This window comes from Choloepus didactylus, chromosome 4 (assembly GCF_015220235.1).
Source record: "Choloepus didactylus isolate mChoDid1 chromosome 4, mChoDid1.pri, whole genome shotgun sequence".
Lineage (NCBI taxonomy): Eukaryota > Metazoa > Chordata > Mammalia > Pilosa > Megalonychidae > Choloepus > Choloepus didactylus.
In genome coordinates this window covers 119,064,618-119,090,990 of record NC_051310.1, presented here as the reverse complement: position 1 = coordinate 119,090,990, position 26,373 = coordinate 119,064,618, and the positions used below count along the sequence as shown (strand labels likewise).

The window sequence follows — 26,373 nt, the reverse complement described above, 5'->3', positions numbered from 1 at the left end:
TGATTCAGAAACTCTGGGGGTAGGGCCTAACAATCTGGATGTGAAGTCTTCCAGGGGAATCTGATGAGCGTGCTAAAGTTTGAGAAACACTGGCCTAAATAATCAAATATAATCCCTTTGAAATTTGTTTGATATCTTTTCTTTTCCCCTTTGTTTCCCTCCTCTGCTGGCTGAGGAGGATATGTAGTGTGGTGGGAGTTGCGGGTGGGCCTTCCCAGCATTCCACCACACACACACACACACACACATCGCAATAACTGGCAATTCAGGAAGATCAGGAGCTCTTTGTGTGTTTCCCGCAAAATTCAATTTAACTCACACACTTTGTTTTTGCCTGTTCATTCAAGACACAATGTAGCCCCAGAGTCCCTTGTGAACAAACATCCCATTTGCACATGTCAAGTATCTGATTCATTTAGACTTATCCCAATTGCTTAATGTCTGCAACAGAAGCCTCTGTGATATTCTTCTTGATCTAAACAGCTGAGTTAATACCCTTGGACAAAGGGGCCTGGTGTTTGGGTGAGCTCCCATGGGCCTGGCAACCACAAAGAGAAGCTTCTTGAATGCACACATAAAAAGAGAAGAGATAGGAGGCAGATACTCTGATATTTATGGCCCTCTTATTATTCTATCAGCTAGTTAAAGCATAAATCCATCCCCCAAGCTAACAAAATACTATTTTACTTCCTTTTACTCCATATTTTATCTTTTATAGCCAATAAAACATAAAAACCTCACAAAGATTATGTTCTCATCAATTTTTGCACTAAATGATAATAAATTAACCAGAGGTTACTGCAGCAGCAACACAGACATCAACTTGAAACTTTCTTGAAAGACAACCCTCCCACTATCGAAGTTAGAGAGCTGCTAATTAAAGATTTTTCAACTAAAATAAAGCCCAATTTTAGAATTAGATTGCTGTTCTATTTCTTTAGTTAAAGAGTCTCTAAGCCTTCTCTCTTGTTTCTTAAAATCTGCTCTAGGGGACAACAAATAAAAAAGAACGCTTAAAAACTGGAAACTCAAATATTTGCCTGATACAAACAAAAAACAAACAAACAGACAAACAAACAAACAGAAAACTCTTTGCCAAATTACTTCCAGCCCAATATCTTCCAGTTTTCATTGTAATAAACATGTCATAATAAAGATGCTAGCCTCCACAACACTAAACCTCCACAGCACTAAATAGCTACTGGATGTAACTCAAAATTTATTTTCATTTATATAAAAGGCTTAGTCATTCAACTAAATTTGTTGAGAGGTTACATTAGATGAGTTAATAAGTATAAAACACTTAGAAAAATGCCTGGCACAGAGCAAGAGTCTAACAAGTTTTAGTTATCATTCTTATTCATTGTTGTTATTGTTTTGTTATGTGCTATCATGTACTAAGTACTAGAGATACAATGAAAAGCAAAACAGATGTGGTTTTCCTGCTCTCATGAGCTCACAGGCTAGTGGCAGAGATAGACATCAATCAAATAATCACACAAATAAATATGTTACAAACTGTTACAATTAAAGCATAACTTATTTGTTTAAAAAAAAAAAACAACACCCTAGGAAAATCCCAGGCTAGTTTCATATCATTTTATGATTTTGAAACCTCTTTGGTATATAATTTGGACTAAGTCATGTTTTTAAAGACCTTCCAGTATTGTTCTGCAAATTCCAAATGAAAAGCAGCCCAAAATTTTATAAACATTCACATTTTATTACTATATCAATCACCCAACATCAGAAACATTTTCCCCAATTTTGTAGATTAGAACTTGTGGGGTTTTTTGTACTGTTAACATTTTCAAATATAGAAACTGGTATATCCCAGTAAGCAAGCCTATGTTCAGATACATTCAATAACTCTTCCGTAAATTTTCTCAGAACTTTATGAATAACTGCCAAATTAAAGCTAGGGTTTACCATTAGGTAAAGTTTGCAAGTCATTTTCTTGAACCTTGAAATTATGTCTGGATAATATGAATTAGTTTATCCAAAAATATTTTTTATTGCCCTAACTTTTTTTTTAAGCTGTAAAATAGATTTTCTGGTAGCTTCAGTAAGAGACAAGAGCAGGAAAGAATGTGATGACAGAATGCAGAGGCTCATTCTTAAAAGGAGTCTTTAACAAGGAGAACTCAGGAAACTCAGAAAGGCCCAGGAAGAGGGAGGACTGGGCTGGCACCCTCACACCACAGAGCACTAGAGCTGAAGGAAACCCTCTGACTCGCCACCCAACTTTATAGCATGGTGGGAGGGCCTGGGCTCTAGGTTCAGGGGCCCGCACTGGATCCCAGCTCCACCTCGTCGAGCCTGAACTTCAGGTGCATAGCTTAATGTTTTTCAGCTTCAGTCTCCTGCTCTATAAAATGGGTACGTATCCCTAAAGGAAGCAGCAAGGATTAAGTGAGAAAATACATGCAAATACTTCTAAGAATAATGCTGAAACATAGTGAGCACTAGTTAGCAATAGTTAAAGCCTCTCAAAACTCTGTCTCCTAATAAGATCCAAAGCTGCGCCTTCAGTAAAACAAACACACTGGTATTCGGAAATCCACTTTCCGCTGTCCGTGAACTTCCACTTAGGCAGAGGAACAATCCTCTCCTAGGACTCCCCTGTCCCCTAGGGCCACCTGGGGGAGCAGCTGGCCCCACTGGAGCTGGTGGTGGTGAACTACTGGGAGGCACATTCCCTCGGAACCTATAAAGTCCTCTGTGGCCTGACCGACCTCCTGATGCATTCAACTTCAGCCCACTCCTTATGAAGTGATTTATTACTAGGGTAGAAATTGCAGCTAAGCCAATAGGTTAGCTAGAACTTTGCTCTCCATAGTTTTCTGATCAAGCACATTACCTGTATGCAATAGCCATCAATCCCTGTATGCTAAGAACTTTGATCCCACAGATCACTCATAAAGGGGGGAAAAAAAACCTTTAGAAAGTCATGCAAGGTCCTTTCGTTCATCCGTTTAAAGCACTTAATAAGTTTTGCTCTGTGCTAGCCCCTAGACACAAAGATGCATGACTCACTCTGTGTCTTCAAGGTGTTCACTGTCTGATGAGGAAGAAGATGGTTAATAAATAATTGTAATATAATGTAGTCAGTAAAATGATAAAAGCACACACATGATGTTAAAATATTTTTCCTTTTAGGAATTTGGCCTGGAAAGAAAAATATTCAGAAGTTAAAGAAAAAGCTGCTTTTCCAAAATAATAACTATATTACCCCATTGACTATCTAATTAATACACATCAATTGCAAAAGAATCTTAAAATGAAGAAAAAAATAAAAAAGCACCTAAAGCTCATCCTCTAAAACAACGACTTTAACATTTAGCTGCATGGCCTTCCAGACTTTTAATTATATTTTTAGTATAGATCTTAAAATCTTAATAAAGACTTTAAATCTTAACAAGATATGAGATCATTTTATACACTTATATTTTTCACCTTTCAGCAAACATCCTAAAAATATTTATAGAGTATCAAATGCTAATGTAATTTATCATTTTAAATGGTTGCATGCTATTCCATTTTAGGTAGCATAATTTCTTTAACTATCCCCTGCTTTTGGATATGTAGACTGTTTTGATTTTTTTTTTTTTTTGCTATCATAAATATTATGACATTCTTATTCATACATCTTTACAACTTGTCTGATTATTTCTTCAGTATAACTTCTTAGAAATGGAATTGTTGGATCAAAGAGTACATTTTGAAGACTTTGATACTTATTACCAATTTCCTCCAGAAAGGTTGCACCATCAAATGCCACCATTTTCCCACTTCTTCACCCTCCCTACATAGTATCATTTTTTTCACTCTTAGCCCCTTGGACTTTTCAATTTTAATTTACCCACCTTAAGTAAAATGTTGCTTACAAGAGCATCTTTTTTAGTAGTAATTATGACACTTGCTGAAATTAAGCAGTTTCAAGCTGTGCCATAATTCTAGTTTGGGTTTGAGGCACCAGTGTTTCTCAAATTTTATCATGCAGAGCAATCACCTGGGGATCTTGTTAAAATGCAGGTCTGATTCAGTAGGTCTGGCTGGAGCCTGAGATGCAGCCTTTCTAACCAGTTCCAGGGGATGCCAAAGGTGCTGGTCCAAGAACCACACTTTGAGGAGCAAGGATAAAAATTCTCATATCGGGAGGGCCCTCCCAGGCACTAAAAAAATGCCCCATTTCCCTGTCAGCTTCCTCCTCTGAGGTACCTTGCAGGAGTGAAATTATTCTACCACTAACTCACTGCATGGTCTTGGGCAATTCATGAAGCTTCAAAAGGCCTCAGTTTACCCATCTATGAAATGAAAAGCTAGGAGTAGCTGGTCTTTATGTTCCTTCCCATCTCTAACAGCAAAGGAAGTTTTCCCTTGTCCAAATAGAACTAAACTCTTTCCCAGTAGGACAATTTTGAATACCTTCTTCCCTTCAAACTGCAGGATTGCTATCAGGTGCACAGTGAGGAAATGGGATGTGGCAGACCAAGAAGCTGACATTCAACCAGCAGGTGAAAGCCGCACACCGAGGATAAAGCACCCACGAGGAGGGACATGCTCCTCCAACTGATATTTTGCCTGGTAGTGAGTTGTTATAATGACATACATCGTTTTCTCTTCCCAAAAGGAATAGATTTAACAAGAACCGAAGGCTAATTCACCCATTAAAGGAACAAAGAGGGAAATAAGAGAGGGGGATGACAGAAATATTGCATCTGCAAATACCTTGCCAAAGAACCTCCAGAAGTCAGCTTTAAGAACTGGGAGTTTCAGTGTCCTCGACAATATTTCACGTGTAATGGCTACTCCCTTCTGTTCTGTATTTCCCCCTTGCTCTTCTGAAACACTAAAAGCTGAGCAGAAACAGAACAGGGTCCTTAACGCCTGAGCCGACTGAAGTGGTTTACTAAAATAAACTAGAACCTAGATATTTTCTTGCTTACCGATACTATAAAAATGCTGCAACTCAATTTCAAGTAAGAACATTAAACATGTATTGTTTACCATAATAGAAGACACATTTTAATGTTCCCTAGTTCAATCAACTTTTCTAACAAGACCATGAATGGTTGTTTAATTCAATTGTCTGTTTTTGGAAGACTGGGCCAGAATGATTTATTTCTAGCAATAGCATACTTTCTCTCAAACAACCTTTTCTCTTGCTTTTCTCAATTTCCTGGCAAAGACTTCAATTTGTTCACAGAGCTCTCTACCCATTTTACTTTCCTTTAGCTTCTTTTAAACAGTTCAGTAGTTTTGACCCTTAAGTGAATTTTGAAAAAAAAAAATAAGTACCAAACTCCTTTGCTTCTCTCTTACATGGATGGTTTCCTGCTCTTAATTACAGTGTTTTCCATTAAGTTGGGATGGTTTCGTTTCTTAAATCAGGCCAGACTTAGGCTTATTGATTTAGAGTTGTTCAAGAACATCAGGTATTTTGAACCTGCCAGAATTCAAAATAAATGGCTTCAGCTACATCTTCCACTGCTTATGTTTTTTCTGGTGGGTAGTCCCCCAAACCCACTTCCATTCAGCCTGTGAGCCCCTCATTTTGCACTCTGCAATCTCTTGCTCTCCCATTTCAAGGTGAGCTGGCACCAGGAGGCTTTTCTCTGAAGAGCTACTGTCCTCATTCCGTCTCATCACTTCACAGTACTTCGGTGAGATCCAAGCCATGAGAAGATCAATAAGAAAACAAATCCCACCTTATTAGATCCTGTTTGATCTTAAACCCACATGATCCAAGATTTCAGCTACATAATGCTGGCTCCGGACAAGAAGTACAGAGTTATTTTATGAAAATAAATTAGACAAGCACACAGAAGAAAAAGAAAATGGATGTGCAATTGCTAAAATGTTCGAGAGCCTTTTTAAATGTGGTCAGAGAGCTAACCAAAAGGCAATGGTTTCATTCCCCTCTTCTGCAGCCTTTCATTCTTTACTCTCCATTCTCCCCTCCAACAAGACAAATATTTTTCTTTCAACATATATTTTTAAGGCACTACTTTTGAATTAGGGATTGCTTTATTTCTTTTGTTTGTTAGGATTTTGCTTTTCACACTGAAATTATAACGTACGCGAAAGATGGCAAAAGCAAGTCCTAGGAGTAGCCTTGCTACAATCCATCAGCTGTGATAATATCAAGATGAATATATTGTCAGGAACCTGTATGTAGCATTTCATTTATCCCACTCCCTCCCCTAAGAGAGTCTCCACTGGGGATTACATTATTATTCAAGCTTCCTGGACTCACTCCAAATGCAGATTGCAACTGCAATTCAAAGGGAACTTATGAAAGGTGATAGGAAATAAACCTTCTACAGAACATTTTTTTTAAAAAATTAACCTTTTCAGAGTTTAATTCCATCCTATGTACCCATAAATAGATCAGCTTTGAAGAACGAAAAACTAATCCTACCGTAATAACACAAAGCTCAATTTCTCATTCCATACAATCATTAATATTGCTTTAAAAAATCACGAGAAGTCTCTTCGACTTCTTAAGCTTTGTAATTCATTTCTGTACACCAATTCAAGAAACCTCATTAATTTAGGTGGCCTTTTTGCAGTACACCCAAGGCATGCAAATATTTGGAATTTTTACCTTAGGTTGGAGTTGAAGAAAAATTAACTTCTCATTTTCAGAAAGGATTTATGAACATGGAAAAATGCTTTGACAGTAATTTATTTATGTTATCTAATTCACAAACAGAGTAGCTATGCAGAATATATGAAGTATAAATTGAAAGAAATAAAAGAAAGGATTTTTATATAAATGGTGAGTTTTTTAAATAAAGAAAAAATATCTTGTTATATCCTTAACATTTTTTTCCTATAACCCAGTTTCAATATTCCAATTAAATGTAAGGTGGATGAGCTTTAATTTGGGAAGGAAAAAAAAGCCTTTGAACATTGATCAGCATGCGATTTACGCAATTATTTTACCTGGATTTAACTCCCTATACTCTACTCTCAAATCACTTGATGGACTGTGATGCTGTTTCCATTGAGCTGGGTTTACAATCATCCTTCAACAGGCGAAACTTCAAAGACAGCTCAATGGGTATTTTCCGTTCTTCATTAGAACTTGTAAATGTATAACCTGCATATAAACAATTCACTCTGCCTAATAAAATGGAATCTCTTCCTCTCTATTAAAAATTTAGATGTGCTGCCTGAGTATAAACATGTCATCTGAGAAGAAGGAGGGTGGGCTCTTAATATGTGAATAACCAGCAGAATCTCCTTTAAGCAAAGCCACATTAATCGTAGCACAGATGCACATAAGTTATTCTAATTATTTTATTATCAGTAAAGATTGTTTAAGCGTAAAGGTTGTTCATTGTTGGCAATTATGCCCTCAAGTTTTATTTCACTTGCTTATTATTAAATAAAGTCTTGGGCACTTTAAATTACTTCATACACAGCCCCCCCACTTTCTTTTTCAAGTACCTGTATTTAACAGGAAGAGGTAACGCAGTTTTGTCTGTTAGTGAAGAATGGGATTTTTATCACTTTAGAACCATTTCTAGACTTAGAATTCTTAGGAGGATAATCCATAAAATCTCTAGCCTGGAAATGGAAATGTTCCTAATGTGATTTGTATTGTTTTGTTCTGTTGCGAAAGAAATTAAAGGTTTTAAAATTCCTTGCCCCTATTTTGGAAATTGATAGAGGAATTATAAAGCACCTCCAGCTAAGTGAATTACTTTAACTTGTGCTCAAGTTTCATTCCCAGGTTCCCAACCTTCTAGAAAATCTCTTTTTATAAAGTTTGAAACAATATTTGTGAAATTACCCTTTATGTCATAAAATCAGCAAGAAATTGCCGCATGTAAATGTTTGAGGTGGATGTAGATGTTTGAGCTGTGAGGTGTTTTGTTAGAGCGCTCTCTAGTGGTCAAATGTCACCACCACAACTACTGTTCATCTGACAACAGAATAGCGTAATGTTGATAAACAGAAGCTACAATTCAGTTTTACTTCCTAATATCCTGTTAGATTTTGGATCCTCTTGTGTTCTCTGAAAACGCCTTAAACTGATTTCACTCAAGCAAACAGGAGTGCATAGGAATTCTTAAATGTATGAGAATTCTTACAACACACACATACAAATTAAACACAAATACAAGGCAATGTTCCTTAGTGACTTGAGAAAGTCTGCCTAATGAAATGACATTTCATTTCAGCTGGCCATGGAAGGGGTGGTTTATTTCTCTTGTGCCAGCACCACTGTCAGATGACAATAGCATGAGGTTGAGGTAGCAGATGCAGGCCGGGTGAATAATGTCACTATCCCTGCTTGAGATTTCTTAAATTGCTGTGATGTTGAGTTCACCCATCTGAAGGGAGAATATATTTTCCCAATGGAGCAAGGGCCCCAGCTGCATGAGGCGTTGAGTGAAAGTTTGTATTTTCTCTGAAATCCACTCCAACAGGGATATGAAATTCAAAATGAGGCGAAAAAGTTTTAAAGAGAGTGGTAATACTCAAGTATTATCATAAGTTTTGCTAACTATGTAAAAATATGAATAATTTGTGTGGCTTCAGAATATTCTACCGAGAAGCATCACTAAAAATAAAGATCTTTGTGATATATACTGTCTTCAACCAGAAAGACTGGGTTAAAAAGGACTGAGAAATGAGGCCTTCTCCATGCATCAAATTTTAGGTCTTGAGGGGACCCTGGAGGTTATATATTTCAAATTTGTCATTTCATAGGTGAAAAAAACAAAGCCCAAAGAGGTGTAGGAATTTGCCCAAAGTCTCACAATACAAAGCAACAAACCTGGGATTAGAAAGGAGACTCTCAGGTTCTTAGCATGATCCATTCTTCAATCCTTAGCATGATCCATCCTTCACCATCCAAGAGCTGTCTGGCATTTGATTCTCCACCCTGTTCTGTAATCAATAATCCTGCTCAATTGCCCCTGCTCTGCTCCTGAAACTTCCATCCTGCCACTGAGTGGTCTATCTTGGTTCTTTCCTCATAAGAAAAGACTAGTAGCAACTGAAAACCACAACCAAACTTGAGACAACACTGAAAACAAACACCTTCCCTGGAAATTTCTGGAATTCCCCCTCCATTTTCCTTATGCACTGTGGGGCTTGTCATTCAGACTTTTATATGTAAAAAAAAATTAGCATTGTGGGAAGATGGCAAAGTAGGTACCTCCAGGTCTCAGACCCTCTACCAGAACAACTATTAAACAGGCAAGAACTGTCTGAAACAAACTATTCTGAAACTCTGGAGGCCAGCTGAACAGTATATAGTAACAGGGAGGAGCAAGAGAAAGGGGCTGATAAATAACAGTAAAGAATAGTAAACTTCTCTCTCCTCATGGCGGATACCAGAACCCATCCTCCAGTCTTGTGGCAGGCTACCATGAGTCCAGCCCCTGGCTAGCTTGCTGGTTACAGAGAGGGACTGTTCTAGTTTGCTAATGCTGCCAGAATGCAAAACAACAGAAATGGATTGGCTTTTATAAAAGGGGATTTATTTGGTTGCACAGTTACAGTCTTAAGGCCATAAAGTGTCCAAGGTAACACATCAACAATTGGGTACCTTCACTGGAGGATGGCCAATGGCATCCGGAAAACCTCTGTTAGCTGGGAAGGCACATGGCCAGCGTCTGTTCTGGAGTTCTGCTTTCAAAATGGCTTTCTCCCAGGACGTTCCTCTCTAGGCTTCAGCTTGTCAAAAATGTCACTCTTAGTTGATCTTGGGGCGTTTGTCCTCTCTTAGCTTCTCCAGAGCAAGAGTCTGCTTTCAAAGGCCGTCTCCAAAATGTCTCTGTAAACTGAAGGTTCCTCTCTCAGTTCCTGTGCATTCTTCAAAGTGTCCCTCTTGGCTGTAGCAGCTTGCTCCTTCTGTCTGATCTTATATAGTGCTCCAGTAATTTAATTCAGACCCACCCTGAATGGGCGGGCCAACACCTCCATGAAAATGATCCAATCAGAGTTATCACCCACAGTTGGGTGGGGTGCATTTCCATGGAAACACTCAAAGAATTACAATCTAATTAACACTGATAGGTCTGCCCACACAAGATTACATCAAAGATAATGGCGTTTGGGGGGACATAATATTTTCAAATTGGCACAGGGCCTTCCACCTCCATGCTCTGGAAGAGTTTTGCCTCCCCAGGTCCCAAAAAGGGTGGAGCACCTTTCCAGGGAATTGGGGAGAGCCTGGCTGCCACCACACTGTTTTGAAAGGGTTGAGTGTGTGCCCCAGGGATGGAAGGGAATCCGGGTGCTGCCCCAGTATTTGAGGAGGGTAGGGCTGAGAAGGTGGTCTCCCCAATGTGTGAATATGTTGGAACACTCACCTCAGCATTTGGAGAGGAAAGGGCTACCAAAATGGCTCTCAGGAAGTGTTAGACTCCCACTCTATCAAGCGCCAAGGATGCAACGTCATTCTGTTAACAACTCTCAGACTTTGAAATCTAATGGAGTTTGTCCTGCAGGTTTTAGGAACGGTTTTGGTCCTGTTAACCCTGTTTTCCTTACTCTTTTTCCTTATGGCAATGGGAATGTTTATCCTATGTGTACCTCCTTTCTATATTGGAAGCACATAACTTGTTCTAAGTTCACAGATTCACAGCTAAAGGAAAATTATGCCTTAGGACCAACCATGCCCATAATTGATTTTGATGGAATTTTGTACTTAACTATTGTTACTGAAATGATTTAAGTTTCTGTGATATTGTGGGATGAATGTATTTTGTATATAGAAAGATAATGTCATTTTGGGGTCCAGGGGGTGGAATGGTGGAATGTGCCTGTTTGAATGTATTATGTCCCCCCCAAACACCATTATCTTTGATGTAATCTTGTGTGGGCAGACGTTATCAGTGTTGATTAGATTGTAATTCTGTGAGTGTTTCTTTGGAATGCGCCCCACTCAGCTGTGGGTGATGACTCTGATTGGATAATTTCCATGGAGGTGTTGCTCCGCCCATTCAGGGTGGGTCTAAGTTGAGTCACTGGAGCCATATAAATGAGCTGACAGACAGGGGGAACTCAGTGCAGCTGTGAGTGATGTTTTGAAGAGGAGCTACAGCCAAGAGGGACACTTTGAAGAAAATACAGGAGCTGCAGATGAGAGACAGTTTGAAGACGGCCATTGAAAGCAGACTCTTGCTCCAAAGAAGCTTAGAGAGGACAAATACCCCAAGTGCAACTAAGAGTGACATTTTTGAGGAACTGCAGCCTAGAGAGGAACATCCTGGGAGAAAGCCATTTTGAAACCAGAACTTTGGAGCAGATGCCAGCCACGTGCCTTCCCAGCTAACAGAGGCTTTCCAGACACTATTGGCCATCCTCCAGTGAAGGTACCCGATTGCTGATGTGTTACCTTGGACACTTTATGGCCTTAAGACTGTAACTGTACAACCAAATAAACCCCCTTTTATAAAAGCCAATCCATTTCTGGTGTTTTGCATTCCAACAGCATTAGCAAACATGAAGTTCAATCCTACCATCCAAGCTGCCATCAACCTCACACTATGTGCACTGACCAGGCAGCCCTCGGACACGTGAAAATGCAGATGCAGACTTTCTGTGACCTGCACAGTTCACTGACTGCTACCTCAAGACCTACACCCAGATGGGCTCCCAGGGCTTCTACAAGGGGCCATCCCGGCACTAATCACCAACATTGCTGAGAACTCCATCCACATCATGTGCCATGGCTTCTGCTAACAGGTCGTGAAGAAGGTGGTTGGACTGGATGAGCAGGCAAAGCTGAGTGACCTGCAGAACACCACCGCCAGCTCCTTCACCCTGCCTTTGCTGCCTTGGTGCTCTGGACCACTGAGCTCATGAAGTGCCACCTGTAGACCATGTTTGAGATGGAGACATCAGGAAAGATCGCCAAAAGCCATAATACAGTTTGATCTGTCATGAAGCGCATCCTCATAAAGGATGGCCCCTTTGGCTTCTACCCCAGGGTCTCCCCATTGCTTTACTTCAAGAAGTACCAGGCTATTTTTGCCTCTTGGGTGACTATAAATTGAGCCAATCATTTTTTGCATCAGGAAAATCAAAAGATAAACGAGGCCCTGTTCCTTTGATATCAAATGGTGGACTTGGTGGAATTTGCCTCTGACTGGCTGTATACCCAATGGATTATATCTAATCCAGAATTCACATTCTTTTCATGGCTGGAAAACAGGCAGGATTTATCGGAACTTTTGTAAGTGTTGTGAAAAATGAAGAAGTATCAGCCCTGGTATTCTGGACTGACGCCTACTATAATTTGAGTGTTCCCTGCCAATGGGGCCTGTTTTTGACCTGTGAATACCACAAGAAATTGATGAGCCAGTTTGAAGCATGCTGAAGTGTCTTGGTGAACCTGAATCCAAGTAAACACATTTAGGGACTACAGTTCATCTCAGGGTTTCACAGCTTCCTGAGAATTTTATGTTTTTGTCTTCCCTTCTTCTAAATCTTAAACCTTATGGAAGGACCTATATTTTACATCTGTCCTAGTTTGCTAATGCTGCGGGAATGCAAAACACAAGAAATGGATTGGCTTTTATAAAGGGGGTTTATTTGGTTACAAAGTTACAGTCTTAAGGCTATAAAGCGTTCAAGGTAACACATCAACAATAGGGTACCTTCACTGGAGGATGGCCAGTGGCATCCAGGAAACCTCTGTTACTGGGAAGCCATGTGGCTGGCATCTGCTCCAGAGTTCTGGTTTCAAAATGGCTTTCTCCCAGGATGTTCCTCTCTAGGCTGCAGTTCCTCAAAAATGTCACTCTTAGTTACACTTGGGGTATTTGTCCTCTCTTAGCTTCTCCGGAGCAAGAGTCTGCTTTCAACGGCCGTCTTCAAACTGTCTCTCATCTGCAGCTCCTGTATTTTCTTCAAAGTGTCCCTCTTGGCTGTAGCTCCTCTTCAAAATGTCACTCACAGCTGCAATGAGTTCCTTCTTTCGTCCGCTCATTTATATGGTTCCACTGCTCAAGGCCCACCCTGAATGGGTGGGGCCACACCTCCATGGAAATTATTTCCTCAGAGTCATCACCCACAGTTGGGTGGGGCACATTCCATGGAAACACTCAAAGAATTACAATCTACTTAACACTGATAGGTCTGCCCACACAAGATTACATAAAAGATAATGGCGTTTGGGGGACATAATACATTCAAACTGGCACAACATCATATAATTTCTGCCCATAATTGTACTGAAATTGAAAAGTTGCTGCTTTTGTCCTTGGTCAAATATACAGGCTGAGTCAGTGGCCCTAAGCACCTTCTCTGGAGGGTCAAAGATAGTTACATCAGGGCTTTTGCATAAACTTGTAGAGGTACATGCAGTTTGGTTATATGTTGAGTAAAACACGCAATTTGGTTCCATGTTTAACCTCAGATTTCGCAGAAAAACCCAGCCCTGACCATGTTCTGTGAAGATGGTTATAAATGATTGCTTAACCCATTTAAGATGTAGGGCCTCTTTTAAAGTCTGCTTAACATGTGCACCATAGTAAGCAGTTAAAGTTTTTAAAAAGTTTCTGTGTAGAGCTTAAGAACCAAAATATCCATATATATTTTTAAGAGGGGAATATACCTGCATACCAGTGTGGCTTCCGTATTCTTGAGTTAAAGTTTCAGGGCAGGCATCCTGAATTTTCCCAAGAAGCTCCACTCTTCCCTGAAAGAGTGCCAATTCAATTCCTAAGTGGGATCATATTCCTCACTGTATAGTGCTAGGTGTGACCTAGAGCATCAGGTCTTTGGGAAGCAGCACAGCCTTCCCCTGTGTCAACTTCCCCTCTTCCCTCTCCAAAACTTCTATTCTGCTGGGCTTTGGATTGAGGCAAGAGCTGAGGGGATGGGCCATGTTGCCATGCTGTGATGGCGACCCACAGGCTGACAGCAGTTCTTTGCTTCTGGTTTCCAGGTCCTGGCCTGGACAGGGTTCCTGTCGGCCCATTTAGGAGCTGTCCAGCCACCATGGACCACTCACTGTCCTCACTGCCTCTAACAATCAGACACCCTTCCTGGGGACAGAGTGCCTAAACCTTCAGGACAAGCCCTTGTTTCCTATTTAGTTATGGAGTGACAGTACTTGTGGGTGAAGTCCTTTCTTCTAAGACAGGACTAAACAGAACTTAGTGCTGTGCTCAGCAGTGAGTAATGTCAGTGTTAGCCCATCCTGAAACTTACCTGGAGGTCCTTAACTCTTTGCCATGCTGGAGCTTTCTAAATTGGGTACTGGAAGTCAGCGAATTTTTTTTAAATTCCATTTTATTGAGATATATTCACATACCATACAATCATCCATGGTGTACAATCAGCTGTTCACAGCACCATCATATAGTTGTGCATTCATCACCCCAATCTATCTTTGAACATTTTTCTTACACCAGAAAGAATAAAAATAAGAATAAAAAATAAAAGTAAAAAAGAACACCCAAATCATCCCCCCATCCCACCCCATTTTTCATTTAGTTTTTATCCCCGTTCTTCTACTCATCCATCCATACACTGGACAAAGGGAGTGTGATCCACAAGGCTTTCACAATCACAAAGTCAGTGAATTTCAGTGGTGATATTTTATAGGATGTGACTTCATGAAGTAATGAAACAGAAGAAAAGCAATTTTATTAAACTTTCCCATGTGTGTGTACACGTGCACCAACACAAGTCCTCACAGACTCGGGAATGGGTAGCTGCTCTTTGGCCATATGGTGTAAAAGGATCGTTCTTGTCACCACTAAGGTAAGCCTCACCATTCCATGCTGCTCCAAGACCAGCAGTGTCTCTCTCAATAAAACATGTTCTAAAGAGCTGGTTCTGCTGAAAGCAATCAGCCAACGTTGTTAAGAACAGTCATCCTGCGTGTGTCTATCACTGTCGGCTTGTCTCAGACTTCGCTTCCCTAAACTTTTTGCTCTCCGTGAGGCCTCTGTGGTAGCTACTGGCCACAGTGACAGAAGGAAGAGGGTCAGGGAAGTGAGTGGCTGTATACTTGTGGACATGACATGCGGACATCCAGAAGGGGCTGCTCAGTGTGGCACCTGACGTGCTCCAGAGCTGTAAGCTGGCCTTCCATTTGCTTTCTATCTGAAAAAAAAACAGTTTTCTACTTTACTTTTCTCTCCATACTCAAATGGTCAGTAGCTACTGAATGCCACTTCACCTGAGCTGAATGGATTAAAACAGGATATAAAACAGACTGGCTCCCAGCAGAAAGTGGGGGCTCCAGGTGCGCAGTGCCCAGCCCAGGCCTGGGGCCCATCTCAGCCTCTTGTCAGCAGACCTTTTTCTCCCACATTGTTAAAGATTTAACTAGGTATTTTAAATAGAAGTAATTTCAGGCAAGTGAGAGTGAGTAGGACAGGGAATGAGTGGAAGGGATTAAAGTGAGAATTTTTTCATTCAATTTGCTTAATTTCTGTTTAATATTGGGGTACAATTTGTACCATCTCAGTTTTCTTTTCTATTTATTTTTGTATCGTCCTGCCCTCTTGACTCAAAAGACCTTTTACTGCTCTTAACTTTCAAACGGTCTTTACCTAAGTCACAGTACACCTGAGTTTTCTAATAAGATCCATCCTATACCCAGATTTTTTAATGTCAAGGTCCCTCTGCTGGTTCTAATATTAACAGAATTCATGCCTCTTCTAGGCAAAAGCATTTTCATAATGTCAGCTAATTATACCACAAGCATCCCTAGAAATTTAACACGTTAAGAATAGGGAAGCTGGCTCCCCCCCGCCCCAGCCCCAAGGATCTGGGGGACAGTGCAGATGTGTTGGACGTCCTCACCTGGACTGGTGTTGATGTTGTCACAAACACTGGGACTGGCGGTTTGATGTGCTGAGCCCTCGATCATGGGACTTGCCCTTATGAAGCTCGTTACTGCAAAGGAGAGGATAAACTTGCATATAATTGTGCCTAAGAGTCTACCACTGAGTACCTCTTTGTTGCTCAGATGTGGCCCTCTTTCTCTCTAACTGAGCCATCTCAACAGGTGAACTCGCTGCCCTCCCCCCTACGTGGGACCCGACTCCCAGGGGTGTAAATCTCCCTGGCAATGCAGAATATGACTCCCGGGGATGAATGTGGACCCGGCATCGTGGGACTGAGAGTATCTTCTTGACCAAAAGGGGGATGCAAAATGAGACGAAATAGTTTCAGTGGCTGACAGATTTCAAATGGAGTCAAGAGGTCACTCTGGTGGACATTCTTATGCACTATATAGATAATACCTCTTAGGTTTTAATGTATTGGAATAGCTAGAAGTAAATACCTGAAACTACCAAACTCCAACCCAGCAGTCTGGACTCCTGAAGACAATTATATAATAATGTAGATTACAAGGGGTGACAGTGTGATTGTGAAGACCTTGTGGATCACACCCCCATTATCTAGTGTATGCATGAGTAGAAAAATGGAGATAAAAACTAAAGAACAAATGGGGTGGGATGGGGGGATGATTTGGGTGTTCTTTTTTCACTTTTATGTTTTATTCTTGTTCTGGTTCTTTCTGATGTAAGGAAAATGTTCAGAGATAGATTGTGGTGATGAATGCATAACTATGTTATCATACTGTGGACAGTGGATTGTATATCATGGATGATTGTATGGTGTGTGAATGTATTTCAATAAAACTGAATTTAATAAAAAAAAAAAAAGAATAGGGAAGCTGGGATAGACAAGCTACTTATCATCTAATCTAGTGACTCTGGTAATCTTAATGAAACTATGAACTATATGATTTGGTTATTTTGCCTATGTAAAAAATGTTGTATTTTGTTTAAGCTTATGAGCACCTTTGTTTGGATAGTTTCATGAAATTGCTCTTGGTCACTCATGTTCTTAAAACAAAACTGTCTAGCTCATTCCAGCCTTGCTTATTTAAAAATAAAAGATACAGGGCCATATGGAAATTAGAGGATTGCTGTTTTAAGGATTACTATGCTCTGTCAAACTGGCCTCTTGTTCAATTTACAGAATAGACTAGAGTTGCTTAGCGTCATATGCATGTTGGTCGCACCTAAGTGGAGCTTCTCAGTTTTGTGCTTATGATTTTCGTAAATAAAATTTGTTCTCATTTTGGTAGATTAAAAAAAAATAAAACAGAAAGACTTCAAATAAGAGAACTGTTACAGTTTGCTAATGCTGCCGTTTTGCAAAACACCAGAAATGGATTGGCTTTTATAAAGGGGGTTTATTTGATTACACAATTACAGTCTGAAGTAAGGCATCAACAATTGGGTACCTTCACTGGAGGATGACCAACGGCGTCTGAAAAACCTCTGTTAGCTTGGAAGGCATGTGGCTGGTGTCTGCTTGCTCCCAGGTGGGGTTTCAAAATGGTGTTCTCCAAAATATTGCTCTTGGGGTGTTTTGTCCTCTCTTAGCTGCAGTTCATCTTCAAAATGTCACTCTCAGTTGCTCTCTGGGGTACTTCTGTTTGTGAGCTCTTTTTATAGGACTCCAGTGAACTAATCAAGACCCACATTTCCATGGAAACATTCAATCAAGAGGTCACACCCTAATCAACACTAATATGTCTGCCCCCACTAGATTTCATTAAAGAATATGGCATTTTGGGGGACATAATACATCCAAACCAGCACATTCCACCCCCTGGCCCCCAAAATGACATGACCTTTCCATACAAAATACATTCATCCCATCACAATATCACAAAAACTTAAATCATTTCAGTAACAATGGTTAAGTACAAGATCCCATCAAAATCAGTCATTGGCATGGTCTGTCCTAAGGCAAATTTCCCTCTAGCTGTGGACCTATGAAACTTAGAACAAGTTATCTGCTTCCAGTATTCAAAGGAAGGACATTCATAGGATAAACATTCCCATTGCCATAAGGAGAAACAGTTAGGAAAACAAGGTTTAAGGGACCAAAACAGTTCCTAAAACCCACAGGGCAAATTCCATTAGATTTCAAAGTCTGAGAGTCACTTATCCTTGGGTCTTGAAAGAGCAGGAGTCCAACCCTTTCCAAGGGCCTTCGCAGGAGCCCTTTCCTCTCCAAACGCTAGGGTGAGTGCTCCTACATGTCCACACACTGGGGAGACCACCTTCTTCTCGGCCTCACCCTCCTCAAACATCGGAGTGCCACCCAGACTCTGCTGCTCCAAGGCAGAGGCTCTCCCCTCTCCGAACAGTGGGGTGGCAGCCAGGCTCTCCCCAATCCCTGGGGAATGTGCTCTACCCTCTCTGGGGCCTGGGGCACCAGCACCCTTTCTGAGCATCGTGGCAGGAGGCCTGCCCTCGACCTCCAGGGCAAACTCACCCTTTCCATGTGTCTGAGTTGCTCTGCTCTTTCTGCCCAAGATTTCTTGACTCCAGGCCTCAATTTCCTCAAGAACTAGAAAGAGAAAAGCAAACTAAACCCAAAGCAACAGAAAGAGGGAAATAACTAAGATTAGAGCAGAATAAATGAAATAAAGAATAAGGAAACAGAGATTCAGTGAGAATCAACAAAACCAAAAGTTGGTTCTTTGAAAAGATCAATAAAATTGAGAAAACTTTAGGTAGACTGACAAAGAAAAAAAGAGAGAGGATACAAAAAATGGAAACCAGAAATGATAAGGGGGGCATTACTACTGACCCCACTGAAATAAAAAGGACTGTAAGAGGATACTATGAACAACTGTTATAAACTGTTAGGACAACTGTTATAAATTAGATAACCTAGATGAAACGGACAAGTTCTTACAACACCCACACTGCCTACATTGACTCAAGAAGAAATAGAAGATGTCAACAAACCAATTCTAGTAAAGAGACCGAATCAGTCATCAAAAACCATTCCCCACAAAAAGGTCAGGCTCCTGTAAATAAGTTCACTCTGTGGCAATTTTCTTCACTCATTTAAGATAATGTACTACTCTAATGTACAGCTTTCACAGTCTCCCCCCTGGCCTGCCTCACCCCCCACTCCATTCCTGCCAGAACCTGTACTTCTCACCCCTTTTGCCCTCCCAGCCAGGTGACTTCAGCCCCCGCCCCCCAAAGATTTTGTTTATGTTGGGGGTGCTTAACTTTTGACTCACCATGTCCCCTGTGGGAGTTGGGGGACTATCTGTAACATTTCTGTGCAATTTTTTTTGTAATTCACTGCTATGAAAAGGTGTTCAAAACGAATTTCAGCAGGTAATGAGTTAGCATAATGAATAACCATCCCCTCCCACCATTTGGATTCCCACTTTCCTCATAATCTTGTTCTTGGTTCCAGAAACAAGAACAAGCCCAAAAAGTACCCTCCCCTGAGGCAAAGTGAATTGGTATTCAGTCCCTAGATGTCACTTACTCAGGGTAGTGAAAATTATTGTTACAGAGGCAAATCAGGGTGAGGGCTGGAGGGGGTGCTCTTGCTTGAAATTGTTTTTAAAAAGAGCTACCCAATTCTATAGTTGGGGCAGTGATGGAAATTGTATTTTACTAGAAATCTGCCAGCTGTCATCACCCCAAATCTGACTGGGCCCATCCTCCCACTCTCTGTACTTTGTCCCGGGGAGGTGGGGCTGCTGGCTCAGACTTTGAGAATTTATTCTTTTGATGGATGAGCGCTCCACTTTTCTTTCCTATGATTGTTTTAGCCACAAACCAATTTATTCTGCAGTTTCAATTTCAAAATAAAAGGAAATATGTATTAAGAAAAAAAAGTTCAGAACCAGAAGGCTTCACAGGGGAGTTCTACCAAACATTCCAACAAGACTTAACTCCAATTCTGCTCCAAATCTTCAAAAAAACGAAAAAACTAGAAGAGGAGGGAACAGTCCCTAATTCACTCTAAGAGGCCAACATTGTCCTCATTCCAAAGAGAGAGAAAGATACCACAAGAAAACTACAGACCAATATCTCTTATGAACATAAATACAAAAATCCTCAATAAAATACTAGCAAACAAAATCCAACAGCATATTAAAGAATTATACACCATGATCAAATGGGATTTATCCCTGGTATACAAAGATGGTTCAACATAAGAAAACCAATTAATATAATATACCACATTAACACAATGAAGAAAAAAGAAAAACATCTGACTACCTCAGTTGAAGCAGAAAAAGCATTTGAAAACACCCAGCACCTTTTCTTCATAGAAACACTTAGAATACTAGAAATAGGTGGAAACTTCCTCAACATGATAAAGGGCAAAAATGAAAAGCCCACAGCCAACATCCTACTAAATGGTGAAAGACCAAGAGCCTTGTCTTGTTCCTGATCTCTCTCTGAGATCAGGAACAAGACAAGGATGCCCACTGTCACCACTGTTATTCAATGTTGTACTGGAAATTCTTGCCAGAACAATTAGGCAATAAAAAGACCTAAAAGTCATCTGAATTGGAAAGGAAGAAGTAAAACTTTCCATATTTTCAGATGATATTGATCCTATATACAGAAAAGCCTAAAAAATCACAATAAAGCTCCTAGAGCTAATAAATGAATTCAGCAAAGTGGCATAAGACAAGATCAACACTCAAAAAATCAGTAGTGTTTATATACACAAGCAATGAACAATAGGAAGAAGAAATCGAGAAAAAAAATTCCATTCACAAGAGCAACTAAAAGAATCAAATATCTAGGAATAAATCTAACCAAAGATGTAAAGGACCTGTACACAGAAAACTACTAAACAAACATTGTTAAAAGAAATCAAAGAAGACCTAAGTAAATGGAAGGACATTCTGTGTTCATGGATTGGAAGACTAAATATCATTATCAATCCTACTCAAAGCAATTTATAGATTCAATGCAATCCCAATCAAAATTCCAACAACCTAATTTGTATAAATGGGAAAGCCAATAATCAAATTTATGTGGAATGGTAAGGGACCCCAAATAGCTAAAGCCATCTTGAAAAAGAATGAAGTTGGAGGACTCCATTTCTCAATCTTAAAACTTATTACAAAGCTACGGTCATCAAAACAGCATGGTACTGGCATAAGGACAGACATATAAAACAATGGAATCAAACTGAGAATGCAGAAACCTACCTCCACATTTATGGCCAACAGATTTTTGACAAGGGGCAAAGACCACTCACTTGGGAAAGAATAGTCTCTTCAACAAATGGTGCTGGGAAAACAACTCCTAGAAGAAAATGCAGGGAATCATCTTCAGGGCCTTATGTTAGGCAACGGTTTCTTAAACTTTACACCCAAAGCACAAGCAACAAAAGAAAAAATAGATAAATGGAACACATCAAAATTAAAACTTTTGTGCCTCAATGGACTTTATCATGAAACTAAAATGACAACCTATACAATGAGAGAAACTATTTGGAAATCATATAGCTGATAAAGGTTTAATATCCAGAATATTAAAGAAATCCTTCAACTTAACAACAAAAAGACAACCCAATTTAAAAATGGGCAAAAAACGTGAATGAACATCTCTCCAAAGAAGAAATACAAATCACCAGAAAGCATATGAAAAGTTGCTCAGCATCATTAGCCATCAGGGAAATACAAATCAAAACTATAATGAGATACCATTTCAAACCTATTAGAATGGCTGCTAGTTAAAAATAAGTATTGGAAAGGATGTGGAGAAAGGAAAATTCATTCATTGCTGGTGGCAATGGAAAATGGTGAAGCTGCTGTGAAAGACAGTTTGACAGTTCCTCAGAAAGCTATGTACAGAATTGTCATATGACCTGGCAATCCCACTACTAGGCATATACCCAAAAGAATTGAAAGCAGGGACTTGAACAGATATTTGCACACCAATGTTCATAGCAGCATTGTTCACAATTGCCAAAAGATGGAAGCAACCCAAGTGTCCATCAACTAGTGAATAGATTAACAAAATGTGATCTATACATACAATGGAATATCATTCATCCATAAAAAGGAATGAAGTCTTGATTCATGTGACAACATGGGTGAAACTTGAAGACATCGTATTGAGTGAAATAAGCCATACACAAAAGGACACATATTGCACGATCTCATTGATTTGAAATAATTAGAATAAGCAAATTCATAGAATCAGTATCTAGAAGATAGGCTACCAGGGGATGTGGTGGGGATAGGGAATGGTGAATTAAGGCATAAAATGTGCAGAGTTCCTATTGGAATGATGTAATGTTTTGGTAATGGATGATGGTGGCAGTTGCACAACATTGTGAACATAATTAACAGCACTGAATTATATATCTAAACGTGATTAAAAGGGGGAAATGTTAGATTGTATATATGGTAATAGGATAAAATTTTTTTAAAATCATGGAACTACAATACACAGTGAACCCTAAGTTAAACCACGTATTACAGTTAATAGTATAATTATAAAAATGTGCTAGCATCAAATGTATATGAGAAGGGGATATAGGGGAGTAATATGGGATTCTTGGTAGTGGTGTTATTTGCTGTCCTTAGTAGTATATTGTATTGTATGACATGTTATTTTCCTTTTTATCATTTTTTCTTATTGCTAAAAAAAAAAACAAAAAAAAAAAACAATTTTTCTTGTAGTAATAAGTATGTTCAAATGCTGATTGTGGTGATAAGTGTACAACTTTATGATGATACCATGAACAACTGATTGTACACTGTGGATAAATGTATGGTATGTGAATATAACTCTATAAAATTGTAGGAAAATATATATATAGGAGTAAAAGTGTTGGAGAAAACATGGTGAGAGGGATGATGCCTCACCAATATGGACTAACTACAATGTGTAAACTCAGAATTGAATCTTAGAACATAGCCTAACGTGGACACAATAATTGTCATAGTCCCTAGATTGTAAGCTCTTACAGCAGTTAACTCTATCCCTGAAGTGTAAGGCCTATCTCTAAACTTTGAGATGCTGATCCCCTAGCATATGTTGTCACAAACATTGGGACTGGCGGTTTGATGTGCTGAGCCCTCGAGCATGGGACTTGCCCTTATGAAGCTCATTACCACAAAGGAGAGTCTAAAGTTGTATGTAATGGTGCCTAAGAGTCTCCCCGAGTACCTCTTTGTTGCTCAGATGTGGCCCTCTCTCTCTCTAACTGAGCCATCTCGACAGGTGAACTCGCTGCCCTCCCGCCTACGTGGGACCCGACTCCCAGGGGTGTAAATCTCCCTGGCAATGCAGAGTATGACTCCCGGGGATGAATGTGGACCCGGCATCGTGGGACTGAGAGTATCTTCTTGACCAAAAGGGGGATGCAAAATGAGACGAAATAGTTTCAGTGGCTGAGAGATTCCAAATGGAGTCGAGAGATCACTCTGGTGGACATTCTTATGCACTATATAGATAACACCTCTTAGGCTTTAATGTATTGGAATAGCTAGAAGTAAATACCTGAAACTACCAAACTCCAACCCAGCAGTCTGGACTCTGAAGACAATTATATAATAATGTAGATTACAAGGGGTGACAGTGTGATTGTGAAGACCTTGTGGATCACACCCCCTTTATCTAGTGTATGGATGAGTGGAGGAATGGGGATAAAAACTAAAGGACAAATGGGGTGGGATGGGGGGATGATTTGGGTGTTTTTTTTCACTTTTATTTTTTATTCTTGTTCTGGTTCTTTCTGATGTAAGGAAAATGTTCAGAGACAGATTGTGATGATGAACACATAACTATGTTATCATACTGTGGACAGTGGATTATATATCATGGATGATTGTATGGTGTGTGAATGTATTTCAATAAAACTGAATTTAATAAAAAAAAAAAAAGAAATTAACAAAAAAAAAAAAAAATGTGCTAGCATCAATTGTAACAAATGCCCCAAACCAATAATAGTGGGATATGCGAATCTTGTATTTTATGCATGTGAACCTACAACTTCTCTAATAAAGAAAAAAATGTAAAAAAAAAAAATTAGAGTATGTAAGAAAATTACTAATGTGCCATTTTTTGTTATCCATGCCAGTTTCAGTTCCCCCACAATGACTAACTTTATAGGTTTTCATTAACTAGGTTTTAGTCATTCATAAAAATAAGAGTCCATAGAATTGTTCACTGTTGGCAAAAGAACTGAAGAAAGGTTTTTAAGTGTTCAGTTGAGACATTTCATACAAATCTGTACTTATGGATAACATTTCGATGGGGTCCATGGACCTCAACCAAAATCTGATGTGGTTATGGCAATAGTAAATATCCCACAAGATGGCACTCTTCTTTACTTTTAATTCACCTTTATCAAAAAGAAAAAAAGAAGTGATTTTTTACAGTCTCTGAATAAATAGGATTGTGAAATACATGGCTAAATTCATATACTATCATGTTTAATATGGCCACATACGTCACAGTTACAAAAATCTATACCCACACCTCCCTGAGGAGGTGGTGTGTGTCGGAGGCTCCTGCCTGGCTCCTCCAAGGCTCTGACTGAGGTGTGGGTGATGCTGCTGGGGAAGGCCTGGCCTGGGGTTGAAAGATTCTGTGTGTATATGTATGTGTGTGTTGTGCACGATTACATGTTTTTCCTAAAGGTGAATTTGGTCTCAAAATTATGATAGAGTCATTTTTTAAGAGTTTATCATCAAGGTTAAAACAGAGGCCCTCCCATCACCACTCCTTCCTCCATAACTATCCTCTCTGAAGGAACTTTCCTGTCTATATCCCCATGCCCCCATAGTAATTCCTCTCCTGTGCTATTAAAATAACAAAGCCTTTGTGGTTCTCTTTAACTGGAAGCAGGTAACATCTGCTTTGGCAGGAAGACGGTTGAGTAGGACTGACAATACCAACTACTGGTTACGAAGTGGAGCAAGAGGAACTTTCATTCATTGCTATTGGGACTACAAAATTGTACAGCCACTTTGGAAAACAGTTTGGCAGTTTCTTTCAAAACTAAACATAATCTTACCATATGGTCTAGTAGATGCACTCCTAAGTATTCACCCAACTGATCTGAAAACTTATGTCCACACCAAAACTTTCAAGTGAATGTTAACAGTAACTATCTATAATTGTCAAAAACTGGAAGCAACTAAGATGCCCTTCAATAGGGGAATGGATAAACAAAGTGTGGTACATCCATACAATAGAATATTATTCAGCAATAAAAAGCCAGCAAGCTATGAAAAGTCATGGATGAATATTAAATGCATCTTGCTATGTGAAAGAAGCCAGTCTGAAAAAAGTTACAGACTATATGATTCCAATTATATGACATTCTGGAAAAAGCAAAACTATAGAGAAAATAAGGAGATCAGTAGTTGCCAGCGGGGAATAGCGGGAAGAATAGGTGGAGCACAGGGGACTTTTGTGGGCAGTGAAACTGCGAGAACCCAGGGCCCAGGGCCCCACCACCTCCTCCATTATGAGACTCAGCTGCCTACATGACCAGGCAACAGCCCTGTCCCCCAGGGGGTGGTTAAGCATTAAAACTTCTCTCCCCTAATCACTGTAAGTAACCGAATCTCGCAAGATCCTGTTGCAACCAAACTTTGCGAGACCTTGTTGTAACCAAATCTCAGGAGAAACTCTGTTGTCACAAACCTTTATAAGGGACCCCTCCCCTGACAAATGGCACTGCTCTCTCTCTCTCTGTGCGGAAGGCTGACTTCACTGTTACTGACCCACCACAATTGGGAAGATTCATCTCTTGTGTGTAAGACCCTAATTAAACTCATGGTTAACTCCATGCCAGGGTGTTCTTTGGTCTTGGGGCTAATCTGAGTTGGAACAGAAACAAGTCTATGTGATACCGTAGTAGCAAAAACAAGAGACTGAGTATCTGTCAAAATCCTTAGAACTTTATAGCACAAGGAGAGAACCTTAATGTATGTAAATTAGAAAAACATCTATTTAGGAAGTCATGGGATACCAGGATGGAATGTAGAATGTGACAAAACAACCTAACTGTGTGACAAATATGTGCAACAACCTCACTGAATGCAGTGGGAGGAAAAGGTGCTGACCTAAGTAACTTCGGAAATGAGTAGAATCTGTAACACTAAAGGCAAATAAGCACTGCACTCTAGTTGATAAAGTTTTTTTCCCCCACAGGGGTACAGATTAACAATTCTTAGCTGCTATATATATGTAATAGAATTGAACAATTAAGTACACGAAAGACAGATGGCAGGAGCCAGGTTTCTCATTGTTAGAGTGGGAATTTACCAATAAACAAGAGGAGGAGGCTAAAATGATTTATGAGGTAATGGGTTAAGTTGGAGACATCAGTTTGAACTCAAATTTTGCTTAATACAGACGCAGATGGTTACGTATAATCATACTTAGACATATCTATAAATAGATGGGTTAGTATATACACTTACATTTCCTTGCTCTTTCAGATGAGAGGGCCTAGAAGCAGTGATACCCCAGTAGCAATGAGCACACCTAACACCCAGATCTTGGTTTCTAACACCATTCTCCAGTGAAACGAACCAGGGCTTCTTAGAGAAAT

The 26,373-nt window shown here is 39.8% G+C and overlaps 1 pseudogene; it reads left to right on the top strand.

Annotated features, from left to right (window-relative positions):
• The first annotated feature begins 11,472 nt into the window (after positions 1 to 11,472).
• Positions 11,473 to 12,349, top strand: LOC119533339 (annotated as a pseudogene).
• Positions 12,350 to 26,373: the final 14,024 nt, after the last annotated feature.